The following is a 14,741-nucleotide window of genomic DNA, read 5'->3' on the forward strand; positions in this document are numbered from 1 at the left end:
TAGATATGAATATTGAAGATTAGAGAGACGTTATGAATTATTGAAGATCTATAACTAATAGGTACCAACAACCAACCCCAAATGCAGTCAAAGTTTTGAGTTTAAATTCAGTGCTCTGAAACTCTTCATCCTACATAATGTTCTATAGGATTTGTGGATATCTGTGGATAATATTTGTGGATATTATGTGTGGCTTGGGAGGTGTCTTGTTATCACCTCTGGATATTTAAAGTGAAAATCTAAAACTATTTTAAGGATTTATAAAAGACAATTTAAATACATATAATGAGAATATTTGGTAACTCAAAAAGAATACATTGTGAGCTATTATATTCTAGTCACCATTTTAAACACTTAGGGTGCACTTGAACAAAGCAGAAAAAAAAATGCCCTCGTTTTCAGTTACACAGTATTTTCTACGTTGGGATGTGCTAAAGAGCAAATGAGCCAGGATGGATTTATTATGAATTATATTAAACTGTTTTATCTTTAGAATTTTTGAGTTAGCTAAAAAATGCTACCTGGTTAGTACTAATTTTTTATGTTTTAGTTGCCAGTTTTCTAATAATATTCATGAAACCAGGCCCTTGGTAAATTTTTTATGCATTGGGAATTTTTTTTTTTTTTGATATCTCACCTTTAAAGTCTGACATATGCTGTTTACACATATCCATAAGAGAAACAGACATTTCAGTTTTATTTTCCCTAGAAGACTGTCAGAGATCTTTGTTTCAGTGTTTATGGGGTACAGTTAAATTTTCCTGTGATAATAGTCTCCTTTACATTCTAGTGGCATCCTTGTATAAATTTCAGGTTATCTTTAAATTGTCATGTACACAGCTGTCTCATGGCTTGAAAGCAATTCTGGCAAGAGGCAGGGAGACTAACCTTTGGACATCTCTTCAAGCTCTGGGTTAATATTCAGAAAGAATGTTTTTCTAGTAGAATGTTTTTAAGAGGTAGTAAATCTCCTTTCAAAGTTTAGCAGGACCAACTGAGTGATTTAAGCCTAAGCTTTGATTGAATGATACGGGAAGATGAAGGGACTATTCTATTAACTTCTTCTTCTCTTTTCAGTTAGTCTGTGAGCAGGCTCCAGTGCAAATGTATTTGGCCTGATTTTCTCTCACCTTCCAATAGGTGGGTTATTCCAGTCTTTCTGCCAGTCTCCTGGAATCTCATCACTCCATCAGATTGCATCCACATATCAGGTTAGTCTTCCTAAAATGTGACCTTCATCATATCACATTTCCATTTTGAAAACCCCTGTAGCTCTTCATTCCCAAAATCTTGATCTCACTTCACTTCACAGTAGGATTTTTGCTTCTTTTCCCATAACTTTTCATCAGATTCTTTGAAGCCATTTAAACGATCTCTTCACTGTCCCCAAATTTTCCATGTAGGAATCTTCCTACGCTCTTCCCAAAACGTGTAAATTTTTTACAAGCCCTATGCCTTCTGTTTCTTGATATTGTCTTACGAATTGTTGATAGCATAACAAATACTCAACACAGATGGTTCCCAATTAAAAAGCACTTGATGTACAAATGATCTGTACATATTAGCAAGTGTCATTCATTTCACCTTCGTTTTGAATAGACTGTTGAATTGCTTCTGTGGCTGAGAAAGTTACTGTGGAAAAACAATTTAGAGTTTTGGGAAATACATGAATCAGAAATTTAGGTTGGATATACGTGGTTTCAAGTTATGACATAATATTATAAGAGATTCCTACACTGGACTACCTGTATGGTAGTCTCACACTTTCTGTTTTTTTCATTTTACTTAGTAAAAAATAGTATGAATTTTATTGCTTTTTGTGATATTGACCTTGACTTCAATGTTGTTTCAGAGTAGTGTCTGTTATTGAAACCAGGAATTTCATTTAAATAATAGAATACATATTGGACTGCATTGAGAGAACAAGATACAAGCATTTGAGCATATAGAGAGGCTATTGTTACAAATGTCTTGAAGAACCTTCACCTTACAGATTATTTTTAGAATAAATTTCATAGCTGAAAGGAGTTTCCGTATTTTTGTTTTCTTTAATTGACAATATCTGGGATACTAAATTGTGCTTGGCATGAACCGAAGGTATGAAGTCTTTTGTCAATCAGCTATCTTTTCTGCAAAAGTGTTTAGAGAGGGTTTTCCTAACAGTTTCTTCATAGAAAGTAAAGCCATTTCAAAGGAGTAGCAGAGTTATGAACTAAATCATGGAGATTGAAATTGATTTTTAAAAAAGGAGTTCATCTGGGATTAGGGTGATAGAAACCATAGATGCCATATACACTGGGGCCAGGACTGCTGTGGAATCTGTTTCTTAGATTTTATGTAGAGGTACCTCTAGGGATGGTGAAAGTGGAGCTCAGGCATTGGTGTTTTAATGTTCTGGTTAGCTGCAGCCATGAAATTAAAAGGTGCTTACTCCTTGGAAGGAAAGTTATGACCAACCTAGATAGCATATTCAAAAGAAGAGACATTACTTTGCCAACAAAGGTTCGTCTAGTCAAGGCTATGGTTTTTCCTGTGGTCATGTATGGATGTGAGAGTTGGACTGTGAAGAACGCTGAGCGCCGAAGAATTGATGCTTTTGAACTGTGGTGTTGGAGAAGACTCTTGAGAGTCCCTTGGACTGCAAGGAGATCCAACCAGTCCATTCTGAAGGAGATCAGCCCTGGGATTTCTTTGGAAGGACTGATGCTAAAGCTGAAACTCCAGTACTTTGGCCACCTCATGCGAAGAGTTGACTCATTGGAAAAGACTCTGATGCTGGGAGGGATTAGGGGCAAGAGGAGAAGGGGACGACAGAGGATGAGATGGCTGGATGGCATCACTGACTCGATGGACGTGAATCTGAGTGAACTCCGGGAGTTGGTGATGGACAGGGAAGCCTGGTGTGCTGTGATTCATGGGGTCGCAAAGAGTCAGACATGACTGAGCAACTGATCTGATCTGATCTAGTGTTGCCTTATTTCCTGGAACACCTGATTGTCTTCTTAATTGATCAGTAGAGAATATTTATATTCTTTTTTTTAATTTAATTTAATTTTATTTTTAAACTTTACATAATTGTATTAGTTTTGCCAAATATCAAAATGAATCCGCCACAGGCATACATGTGTTCCCCATCCTGAACCCTCCTCCCTCCTCCCTCCCCATACCATCCCTCTGGGTCGTCCCAGTGCACTAGCCCCAAGCATCCAGTATCGTGCATCGAACCTGGACTGGCAACTCGTTTCTTACATGATATTTTACATGTTTCAATGTCATTCTCCCAAATCTTCCCACCCTCTCCCTCTCCCACAGAGTCCATAAGACTGTTCTATACATCAGTGTCTCTTTTGCCATCTCATACACTGGGTTATTGTTACCATCTTTCTAAATTCCATATATATGCGTTAGTATACTGTATTGATGTTTTTCCTTCTGGCTTATTTCACTCTGTATAATAGGCTCCAGTTTCATCCACCTCATTAGAACTGATTCAAATGTATTCTTTTTAATGGCTGAGTAATACTCCATTGTGTATATGTACCACTGCTTTCTTATCCATTCATCTGCTGATGGACATCTAGGTTGCTTCCATGTCCTGGCTATTATAAACAGTGCTGCGATGAACATTGGGGTACACGTGTCTCTTTCCCTTCTGGTTTCCTCAGTGTGTATGCCCAGCAGTGGGATTGCTGGATCATAAGGCAGTTCTATTTCCAGTTTTTTAAGGAATCTCCACACTGTTCTCCATAGTGGCTGTACTAGTTTGCATTCCCACCAACAGTGTAAGAGGGTTCCCTTTTCTCCACACCCTCTCCAGCATTTATTATTTGTAGACTTTTGGATCGCAACCATTCTGACTGGTATGGTACCTCATAGTGGTTTTGATTTGCATTTCTCTGATAATGAGTGATGTTGAGCATCTTTTCATGTGTTTGTTAGCCTTCTGTATGTCTTCTTTGGAGAAATGTCTATTTAGTTCTTTGGCCCATTTTTTGATTGGGTCATTTATTTATATTCTGAATACAGTCTTTCATAGGCTATGTTGCCAATAACTATTCCATTCTGTGGCTTGAACTTTTACTAAGTAAATGATGTATTTTAATAGAAAAAAGTCTTAATTATAATGTCCATTTTATTAATTTATTTCTTTCAGAGTTAATGTTTTTTGTGTCTTGTTTAATAAATCATGTTTCACTCAAAAGGTATGGAACTTTATTCCTCTACTATCTTCTAAAACATTCATTGTTTTCTTTGCACATTTAAGGCTATTGTCTATCTGGCTTTTATTTTTATATGTTTATCCATTTGGCTCCAGTAGTCCTAGTTTCTTCTATTAAGAATATTATGATTTTCTACCACTCTGTAGTGCCAGTTTGGTCATAAATTAAATGTTCATAAATGTTTATTTCATTTTCAGGATTGCTATTCAGCTTCTTTGGTATATTTTCTATCCTTTCCCCAATGCAATGTTTCACCACAGCTTTTTTCTGTTAACAGAGCAAGTGCTCTCACTTTGCTTTTTGTTGAGTCTTTACTGTTTTTGTTCCTTTCACTTTATATATGACAACAGAGGATGGGATGGTTGGATGGCATCACTGACTCAATGGACATGGGTTTGGGTAGACTCTGGCAGTTGTTGGTGGACAGGGAGGCCTGGCATGCTCCGGTTCATGGGGTCGCAAAGAGTCGGACATGACTGAGCAACTGAACTGAACTGAACTGAACTTACTGTTTTTGTTCCTTTAACTTTATATATGCATTTAAGAATACTTATTAATTTTGACTGTAAGATACCTGGTGGGATTTTCATTGAGTTCATATTGAATCTGTAGATCAATTTAGAGACAACTGACATTGTATAATATTGAGTCTTCCTATTCATAAGCATGCGTATCTTTTAATTTTTTTATAGATTATTCCAGTGATGATCTTATAGTGCTCAGAATATCATTAATGATATTGTAAATAACAACTACTCAAAATTGCATTTTAACTTTTTTCTTTTGTATGAAAATAAGCTAATTTTTGTGTATTCAGTGTAGCAAAATTAATAAACTCTAATTTAGTTGATGTTTGGATTTTAAGTACACAATCATATCATCTGTGAATATTGACTGTTTTGTTTCCCATTCTCAACTTAAATTTTTCATACTGAATGCACTGGCCAGGACTGTGACAATGTGGAAGAGCTGTGATGACAGCAGGAAACCTTGTTTTGCTCCTCATCTCAAAGGGAAAGCTTTCAATATTTCAACATTAAGCATGATACTTCTGTATATGCATATTATTTGTACAGTCAATCTTTATTATTTGCATTTTCTGTATTTCTAATTTGCCCCATCACCAAAACTTATTTGTAACCCCCAAGTCAGTGCCAATCACTACCTTTGTGATCACTCACAGACACACTCAGAGCTGTGGAAAACTTGAGTCACTGAACATGCGTGTTCCCAGCTGAGAGTAAATGGGGTGATTCTCTGCCTTCTCTCAGATCTCACATTATAAGTAATGTCCCTTTTGCACTCATTTTGGTGCCAAGCTTTTCTCATTTTTGCGTTTTGTTTGTAATTTCACAAACATAGTGCTGAAGTGGACATGGACGTGAACTTGGGCAAACTCCAGGAGATGGTGAGGGACAGGATGGCCTGGTGTGCTGCAGTCCATGGGGTCGCAAAGAGCTGGACATGACTGGGTGACTGAACAACAGTGCTGAAGTGCCGCTTAGTGTTCCTAAGCACATGTCTTATGGAGAAAATGCTTGCATTAGATAACTTCATTCAGGTATGAGTTAAAGTGCTGTTGTTTGTAACTTTAGGGTTAATGATTCAACAATATATATTTGTAAAGTTGTCTTCAAAAAGAAAGACAGAAAATATCAATTCATTGATGAAAATGTGAACACAGGCTTGTAGGAACCAAACCAGGTAATTCTAGGAGTAGAGATACAGCATTTGCTAATTCAGTGTTCATAGTGACTTTCTAGAACATAATTAATGAGAATTAACTCCATAAATTTTGGGAGGCTCCAAAATCACTGCAGATGTTGATTGCAGCCATGAAATTAAAAGATGCTTACTCCTTGGAAGGAAGGTTATGACCAACCTAGATAGCATATTCAAAAGCAGAGACATTACTTTGCCAACAAAGGTCTGTCTAGTCAAGGCTATAGTTTTTCAGTAGTCATGTATGGATGTGAGAGTTGGACTGTGAAGAAAGCTGAGCTCTGAAGAATTGACGCTTTGGAACTGTGGTGTTGGAGAAGACTCTTGAGTTCCTTGGACTGCAAGGAGATCCAACCAGTCCATTCTAAAGGAGATCAGTCCTGGGTGTTCTTTGGAAGGATTGATGCTAAAGCTGAAACTCCAGTACTTTGGCCACCTCATGCGAAGAGTTGACTCACTGGAAAAGACTCTGATGCTTGGAGGGATTGGGGGCAGGAGGAGAAGGGGACGACAGGATGAGATGGCTGGATGGCATCACCGACCTGATGGACGTGAGTTTGAGTGAACTCCGGGAGAAGGTGATGGACAGGGAGGCCTGGCCTGCTGCAATTCATGGGGGTCACAAAGTGTCAGACACAATTGAGCGACTGAACTGAATTGAACTGAACTGCATAAATGTGTGTTTGTACCTATATATGTGTGTTATCTGTACATCTATGCTTGTGTGCGTGTATTCAGTAAATACCATTAAACAGAATTAAAAGGTTTTTGTCTATTCCTGGTTGGTTAAGAGATATTTTGTCTTTGTTTATTTTTGTTTTAATAATGAATGGTTGTTGATTTTGTCAAAACTTCTGCATATATTGAGATAATTTAATTTCTCCCTTTGCTATTAATGTGCAAAACTACTCTATCTTATTTTCTAATGCTAAGCCAATTTGGTTTTCTTGATATAGACTCAGTATGGGTGTGATAATATCATCTGTTTATGTTGTGCTAGCACTGAGTGCAGATGATATACATATGTGTATGCATGTGTATATACATATATATGTATGGATATATATATATGTATCTGTATATATAAAGAAAAGCCAGCCAAATTGTAGGGTTTCATGTTTTTATTACTTCCTTCCTTTTATCTCCTGGAGATTATTATGCTTTTATTTTTCTAATATATTACACTGGAGGCTTGCTTCATTAATTTTTAAACCTTATTCTATTCAACTACATGATTTCACCTTATGTTTTCCTTTGAGAACTGACTTAATGGTATCTCATAGTTTTGATATACAGTATTTCCATTATTATTTACTTTAAATATTTTGCAACTTCTATTATGCTTCTATTTAGCAATAATAAATACATAATAATCTCTGAGTATATGAGGATCACTTATTTATATTTTTTATTAGTTTATAGCATAAATATAATATTAACAGAGAATTATTCTCTAAAGAGTTCCATCTAAGGAATTTTTCTTGGACTTTCTCTTAATCAATACATTATCATTAATCTAAGAGCTTGGAGAAGCTGTGAATTCAAAGTAGAAATCCCAGAACCCTTGCAGACTCAAACTCTGAATCTGATGTTAATCCTTTACAAGGTCTTAGCTACAAGAGATGAGAGATTTACTTTGTCAGTCATAAAAAATTGACCATTCCCTGATGTGAACCATGAGGTCTCATGGCATTTTTAGCTAGTTTGCCTACGGTGAAAAATTTAATGATGACCTCAAAAAGCTACCTGTGCAAGGAGCTATCAGTTGTCAGAAGCCTCAGTCATAGAATCCCTTATTGCCTCTAGATCCATAAATGGAGTTAGATTCCATCAGACTCCAGGGAAGGCAGATTAAAAGTCAAAATAAGGTGGGTGTGTTTTTTTTTATTTTGTGAAGAAGATAAGTTAATTATATTGAGGGAACATGCTGCTATGCTATAACATCATGTTAATTATAATAAGAGGAAATATGCTGTTAATTATGAGTAAGCACATTGTTCTCTCTCCTGCTTTTTATTCCCAGAAGTATACAGAAATACAATTATTTCTCTCATCTCTATATTCCACTCCTCCCCCACTTCATGTTTTCTACTACCATTTATTGAAAAATCCTGAGAAGAATTGTGCATACTTAGTCCCTAATTCTTCTCTTCCTGAATCTCTTTTGTTCCTAACAGAAATATAGTTGATTGACAATGTTGTATTAGTCTCTGGTAAATAGCAAAATGATCCAAATATATATATGTATGTACACATATACATATATACTCTTTTTCAGATCCTTTCCCATTACATCTTATTATAAGATATTGAATATAGTTCCCTGTGGTATACAGTAGGTCCTTGTTTATCTATTTTATATATAGCAGTATGTCTCTTTTATTCCCAAACTCTTAATTTATCCCTCCCCTTCCTTTACCCTTTGGTAACCAACCATAAGTTTGTTTTCAGTGTCTGTGAGTCAATTCTGTTTTGTATCAGTTGTATCATTGTTCATTTGTATCATTGTTTAGGTTCCACATATAAATGATTTCCTATGATATTTATCTTTCTTTGTCAGACTTACTTCACTTATTATTATAATCTCTATATCCATCTATGTTGCTACAAGTGGCCTTATTGCACTCTTTTTTATGGCTGAGTAGGATTCCATTGTACGTATATATACACATACACACACATATATATATATATATATAATATTTTCATATGTATCAAGTTGTTCATCCGTTGATGGGATTTAGGTAGCTTTTATGTCCTAATTATTGTAAATACTGCTGCAGTGAACACTGAGGTGCATGTATATTTTTGAAGTATGGTTTTCTCTGGATATATGTCCAGGAGTGGGATTGCTAGATCATTTGGTAACTATTTTAAAGTACATATAGCTAAACTTACACCAAGTTCCTAGCCACTTACTTGAAATTGCCCTCACTAAGGAGTCTAATGGTTTCTATGTGGTTATTAAATAAACAAATTTACATCTCAGTCTTCACCGGTCTTGAACTTTCAGCATTGTGGGGAAAAATTTGTCACTCCCACCTCCTTAAACACTTTTAACTCCAATATCAGTTCAGTCACTCTTTGCAGCTCCATGGCCTGCAGCACACCAGACATCCCTGTCCATCACCAATTCCCGGAGCTCGCTCAAACTCATGTTCTTCAAGTCGGTGATGCCATCCAACCATCTCATCCTCTGTTGTCCCCTTCTCCTGCCTTCATTAATCTTTTCTAGTATCAGAGTCTTTTCCAATGAGTCAGTGCTTTGCAATTGGTGGCCAAAGTATTGGATCTTCAGCTTCAGACCTTCCAATTAATATTCAGGACTGATTTCTTTTAGGATTGACTGGTTTGATCTCCTTGCAGTCCAAGGGACTCTCAAGAGTCTTCTCCAATACCGCAGTTCGAAATCATCAATTCTTTGGCCCTCAACTTTCTTTATGGTCTAACTCTCACAACTATAAATGACTACTGGAAAAACCCTAGGTTTGACTAGATAGACTTTTGTTAGCAAAGTAATGTCTCTGCTTTTTAATATGCTGTTTAGGTTGGTCATAGATTTTCTTCCAAGGAGCAAGCGTCTTTTAATTTCATGGCTGCAGTCACCATTTGAAGTGATTTTGGAGCTCAAGGAAATAAAGTCACTGTTTCTCTTGTTTACCCATCTATTTGACATGAACTAATGGGACTAAATGCCATGATCTTAGCCAACTCTTTCACTCTCTTCTTTCACTTTCACCAAGAGCCTCTTTAGTTTTCTGCTTTCTGCCATAAGGATGGTGTTATCTGCATATCTGAGGTTATTTATATTTCTCCTGGCAATCTTGATTCCAGCTTGTGCTTCATCCAACTTGGGATTTCACATGATGTACTCTGCATATAAGTTAAATAAACAAGGTGACAATATACGGCCTTGACATACTCCTTTCCCAATTTGGAAACAGTTCATTATGCCCTGTCTGGTTCCTCTGCCATTTCTAAAACCAGCTTGAACATCCTGAAGTTCACGGTTCACTTCTGTTGAAGCCTAGCTTGGAGAATTTTGAGCATTACTTTACTAGCGTGTGAGATGAATGTATTTGTGCGGTAGTTTGAGCATTCTTTGGCATTGCCTTTCTTTGGGATTGGAATGAAAACTGACCTTTTCCAGTCCTGTGGCCACTGCTGAGTTTTCCAAATTAGCTGGCATACTGAGTGCAACACTTTCACAGCATCATCTTTTAGGATTTGAAATAGCTCAACTGGAATTCTATCTCCTCTACTAGTTTTGTTCATAGCGATGCTTCCTGATGTCCATTTGACTTCACATTCCAGGATGTCTGGCTCTAGGTGAGTGATCACACCGTTGTGGTTATCTGGGTCATGAAGATATTTTTTGTATAGTTCTTCTGTGTATTCTTGCCACCTCTTCTTAACATCTGCTTCCTAAAATCTGTTAGGTCCATACCATTCTGTTATTTATTATGCCCATCTTTGCATGAAATGTTCCCTTGGTAACTCTAATTTTCTTGAAGAGATCTCTAGTCTTTCCCATTCTGTTGTTTTCCTCTATTGCTTTGCATTGGTCACTGAGGAAGGCTTTTTTATATCTCCTTGCTATTCTTTTTAACTCTGCATTCAGATCAGTATATATTCCCTTTTCTCCTTTGCCTTTCACTTCTCTTCTTTTCTAAGCTATTTGTAAGGCCTCCTCAGACAACTATTTTGCCTTTTTGAATTTTTTTTCCTTGGGTATGGTCTTGATCACTGCCTCCTGTACAATGTCACAAACCTCCATCCATAGTTCTTCAGGTACTCTGTCTATCAGATCTAATCCCTTGAATCTATTTGTCACTTCTACTGTATAATCGTAGGGATTTGATTTAGACCATACCTGAATGGTCTAGTAGCTTTCCCTACTTCCTTCAATTTAAGTTTGAATTTTGCAATAAGGTGTCCTTATTTTTACTTGGTGTCCTCCAAACATTCATGTCCACCTTCAACCTCAAGGGTGGGACCTTGTTTGGAAACTGGATCTTGGCGGATGGAATTAGTTATAAAGAGGTCATGCCAGATTAGAGTGGGGCTTGATATAATAACTGTTGCCCTTATAGCAAGAGGAAACAGATAGAGAAACATACAGAGAAGATGGCCGTGTTAATATGTAGACAGAAGGCAGAAGTTGGAGTAATGCAAGCTAAGGAAGCCAGGGATTGCTGACAGCCACCAGAGGATAAAATAAACATGCCAGGATTCTCCCCAGAGCCTCCAGAGCAGGCATGGCCCTGCCAATACTTGATTTCATGCTTCTGATCTTCAGAACTGTGAGAGAGTCAGCTTTTGTTGTCTTAAGTCAACTGGTTTCTGATACTTTAATAGGGAAGCCTCAGGAAATGAATACATTTGACTTTTAGAGCCTCATACATCCCTGGGTATGTCAGCATCCCACTGGCCTTTTCTTTGTCTCCTTGGCTGGTCCTCTCTCTTAACATTGTTGTACTCCAGGCCTGTTTCACTACCTCTTATTTTAACCTACTTAGTGATTTTCCCCAGTCCCATGGCTTTAAAAACCCTGTATTCACTGAAAACTCTCAAATGTGCATTTCCAGCATGGATTCCCCTCTGACCTCAAGTCTTCTAAGCGATCAGCTGCCTTTTGACTTCTCCACTTGTATTTACAGACATTGAAATATATTCTAGCTAATTTTGCTTCAGTTACAAATCAAACACTTCCACAAGTGTATCTGACTGGTAAAATCTAACTTTATTGAATCAGTTATTCATTAATTTGTCTGTCAAATATTATGGGCCAGTCATATTTAGGTGTTTCATTTTTAGCAACTTCTGGGCCTCATTTTCTGGTATTCCCATCCACTGATTATATATATAATTTTATATCCTCTTACCAAGTTATTACTATCATTATTAGGTTAAATTAGCCACATGCATGCTCAATTGCTCAATCGTGGCTGATTTTTGGACTCATGGACTGTAGACTCCCAGACTCCTCTGTCCATGTAATTTTCCCAGCAAGAATATAGGAGTGGGTTGCCATTTCCTCCTCCAGGGAATCTTCTTGACCAGGAAATGAACCCAAGTCTCTTTAGTCTCCTGCATTGGCAGGCAGATTCTTTACCACTGAGCCACCTGGGAATCCCCTAAAGAAGCCATACCCCTTGCACTTTTGTTAATGGGAATTCAGATACAAAATCCCTTGAAACATATTCAAATCTTACATAGATTTCCTCCAAATGACCTTTCAGCAGCAATAATTAAGGCAGAACTAAGTTTTATCCATAAATATGTTAGAAAGGTAATTTTTCTAAAACTGCTATGAACAAGAATGACTTTGTTTCCATAAGCCACCACTAAGAATAAAAAAGAATTTTATTGAAGTAAGAGTGGACAATGATTTAAGTTTCATGGCATGAAATATTAATAGTTCACAAATTTATTCCACTTCTGAGCAAGCATCTTTATTGATCATCAGCATTACAATAAGAGTTAGGGTATAAAAAATGCATGTAGTCAGAAAAATGGTGTGCTTAGGGACACTTAAATTATTGTAGACCTTTTCAGCAGTCATGTGGCTTTGTATTAAATGGGAATTCAATGATAAAATGTTGTGATGAAGAATTTAACCTGGCAATATTATATGAACTGTACACAAATAAAGAAAAAAAATTGGTTGCAAAATATTTTAAGAATAAATGTATAGATTAGAAATAGCTATTTAAGTAGAGAATCCTTATCATATTTTTTAAAGAATGTAGGGTGCTGAAAAAAAGGTTTTAACTATTGTTTATACAGACCGAAAGAAGTTTTGGTGCTCTTATTCTCTTATCTATATTTTGAGGCCATAGTTTCTTTGTATATTTTCTGAAATGTATAAACACCATTGAATTCGTGGCTGGCATGCTGACTTAGCTCTAGTTTTGTAACAAGATCAGATAATCTTGGTGTTTGCATAAAAGTGGTTAAAGATTATTTTTTATGATTTACATAAGACTGAACAGTCTCATTTTACTGACTAGTCATAATCAGCTTTAATATCTTTCTGCCAGTAAAAAACTTGCGTTTATTGTTTGGCTGTAATGTTACCAACCTAAAGAAAAAATGCAATAATTAATGGTTGTATGCACATATATGGGGCATCCCAGGTGGCTCAGGAGTAAGGAATTCATCTGCCAATGCAGGAGATGCAGGAGACACGGGTTTGATCCCTGGGTCAGGAGGAAATGGCAACCCACTCCAGTGTTCTTGACTGGAAATTCCCATGGACAGAGGAGCCTGGCACGCTGCAGTCCATGGGGTTGCAAAAGAGTCAGTCACGACTTAGTTGCTAAACATCAACAACATACACATATACATCGATTATTGGATGGCGTGTGCACAACGGAGTAAAATCAGAAAGCAGCCTATTTCCTTTTTCAGTCCACTGTCTTTGGGCTTCCGGGTGGCTCAGATGGTAAAGAATTGCCTGCAATGCAGGAGACCTGGGTTTGACCCCTGGTTTGGGACCATCCCCTGGAGGAGGGCATGGCAACCCACTCCAGTATTCTTGCCTGGAGAATCCCATGGACAGAAGAGCCTGGTGGGCTACAGTCCATCGGGTCACAAAAAGACAGACATGACTGAGCGACTAAGCACAGCACAGTTTTTCAGTTGTGAACACATACCTCCATCACATGTTGTAGTGTCTACCACAATTTAAAGAAATATTTTAAACTTGATTTTTCCTTCTCTCTAGCTAATTCTTGGTCTAGAGGGGAGGAGGGTGTCTGGACTTGTTCTTTTATTGTCCACATTCTACTTCCTCTTCAGATCAGATCAGATCAGATCAGTCGCTCAGTCATGTCTGACTCTTTGCGACCCCATGAATCACAGCACGCCAGCCCTCCCTGTCCCTCACCAACTCCCGGAGTTCACTTAGACTCACGTCCATCGAGTCAGTGATGCCATCCAGCCATCTCATCCTCTGTTGTCCCTTTCTCCTCCTGCCCCCAATCCCTCCGAACATCAGAGTCTTTTCCAATGAATCAACTCTTCGCATGAGGTGGCCAAAGTACTGGAGTTTCAGCTTTAGCATCATTCCTTCCAAAGAAATCCCAGGGCTGATCTTGGGGTTGTGAGGGGGAGGAAAGGAAGGCCAGCCCCCTCAGCTGCTGCTGCTTTTGGCAGGCGAACATCTGTCACTGCAGACTTCAAGTTAGATCCATGGTGATGTTTTCAGAACTCTTCCTATAAGGAATAGCTCCTGGCTTTGTTTCTTCACAAGTTTTGGGAAAAACTCTTCAGTTGTTCCTTGTTAATGCTTCATGTGTGTGTATGCATGCTAAGTCATTTTGTGTCCGACTCTGTGTGACTCTAGGGACTGTAGCCCATCAGGCCCTCTGTCTGTGGAATTCTCCAGGCAAGAATGCTGGAGTTGGTTGCCATGCTCTCTCCTTCAGGGGACCTTCCTGACCCAGGAATAGAACGTGCATCTCTTTGAGTCCCCTGCACTGGCAGGCAGATTCCTTACCACTAATGCCACCATCATGCTCCTTGTTAATTCCTTTCTGCCAAGCAGTGCCCTATGGCGTCTTTCTGTTGAGAAGCCCATGAGTAGCAACCAGAACTTTGGGGACAGCTTCAAGCCCTGTTCAGTCCCATTTAGCCTACAGGAAAACCACCACAGACATGTGGTTATCCAGCTACTGCTAATGAAGTCTCTTGCTATCAAAGGTTCTTAGGGACACATGTCAGATTCTTCCAAAAACACATTCGTGCTCAGTCAGTTTAGGTGCCTAGACCTGTCATACAAATTTCTGCAGTTCA

The 14,741-nt window shown here is 37.9% G+C and overlaps 1 long non-coding RNA gene across 1 annotated transcript; it reads left to right on the forward strand.

Annotated features, from left to right (window-relative positions):
* Positions 1–1,022: 1,022 nt before the first annotated feature.
* On the forward strand, positions 1,023–6,736 carry LOC147342624 (uncharacterized). The gene is made up of 2 exons (XR_015158053.1): positions 1,023–1,211; positions 5,583–6,736. It is a non-coding gene; the product is annotated as an uncharacterized LOC147342624 (long non-coding RNA).
* The last annotated feature ends 8,005 nt before the right edge of the window (positions 6,737–14,741 follow it).

This window comes from Bos grunniens, chromosome 29 (assembly GCF_055505025.1).
Source record: "Bos grunniens cultivar Pamir isolate PY7600 chromosome 29, Bosgru_T2T1.0, whole genome shotgun sequence".
Lineage (NCBI taxonomy): Eukaryota > Metazoa > Chordata > Mammalia > Artiodactyla > Bovidae > Bos > Bos grunniens.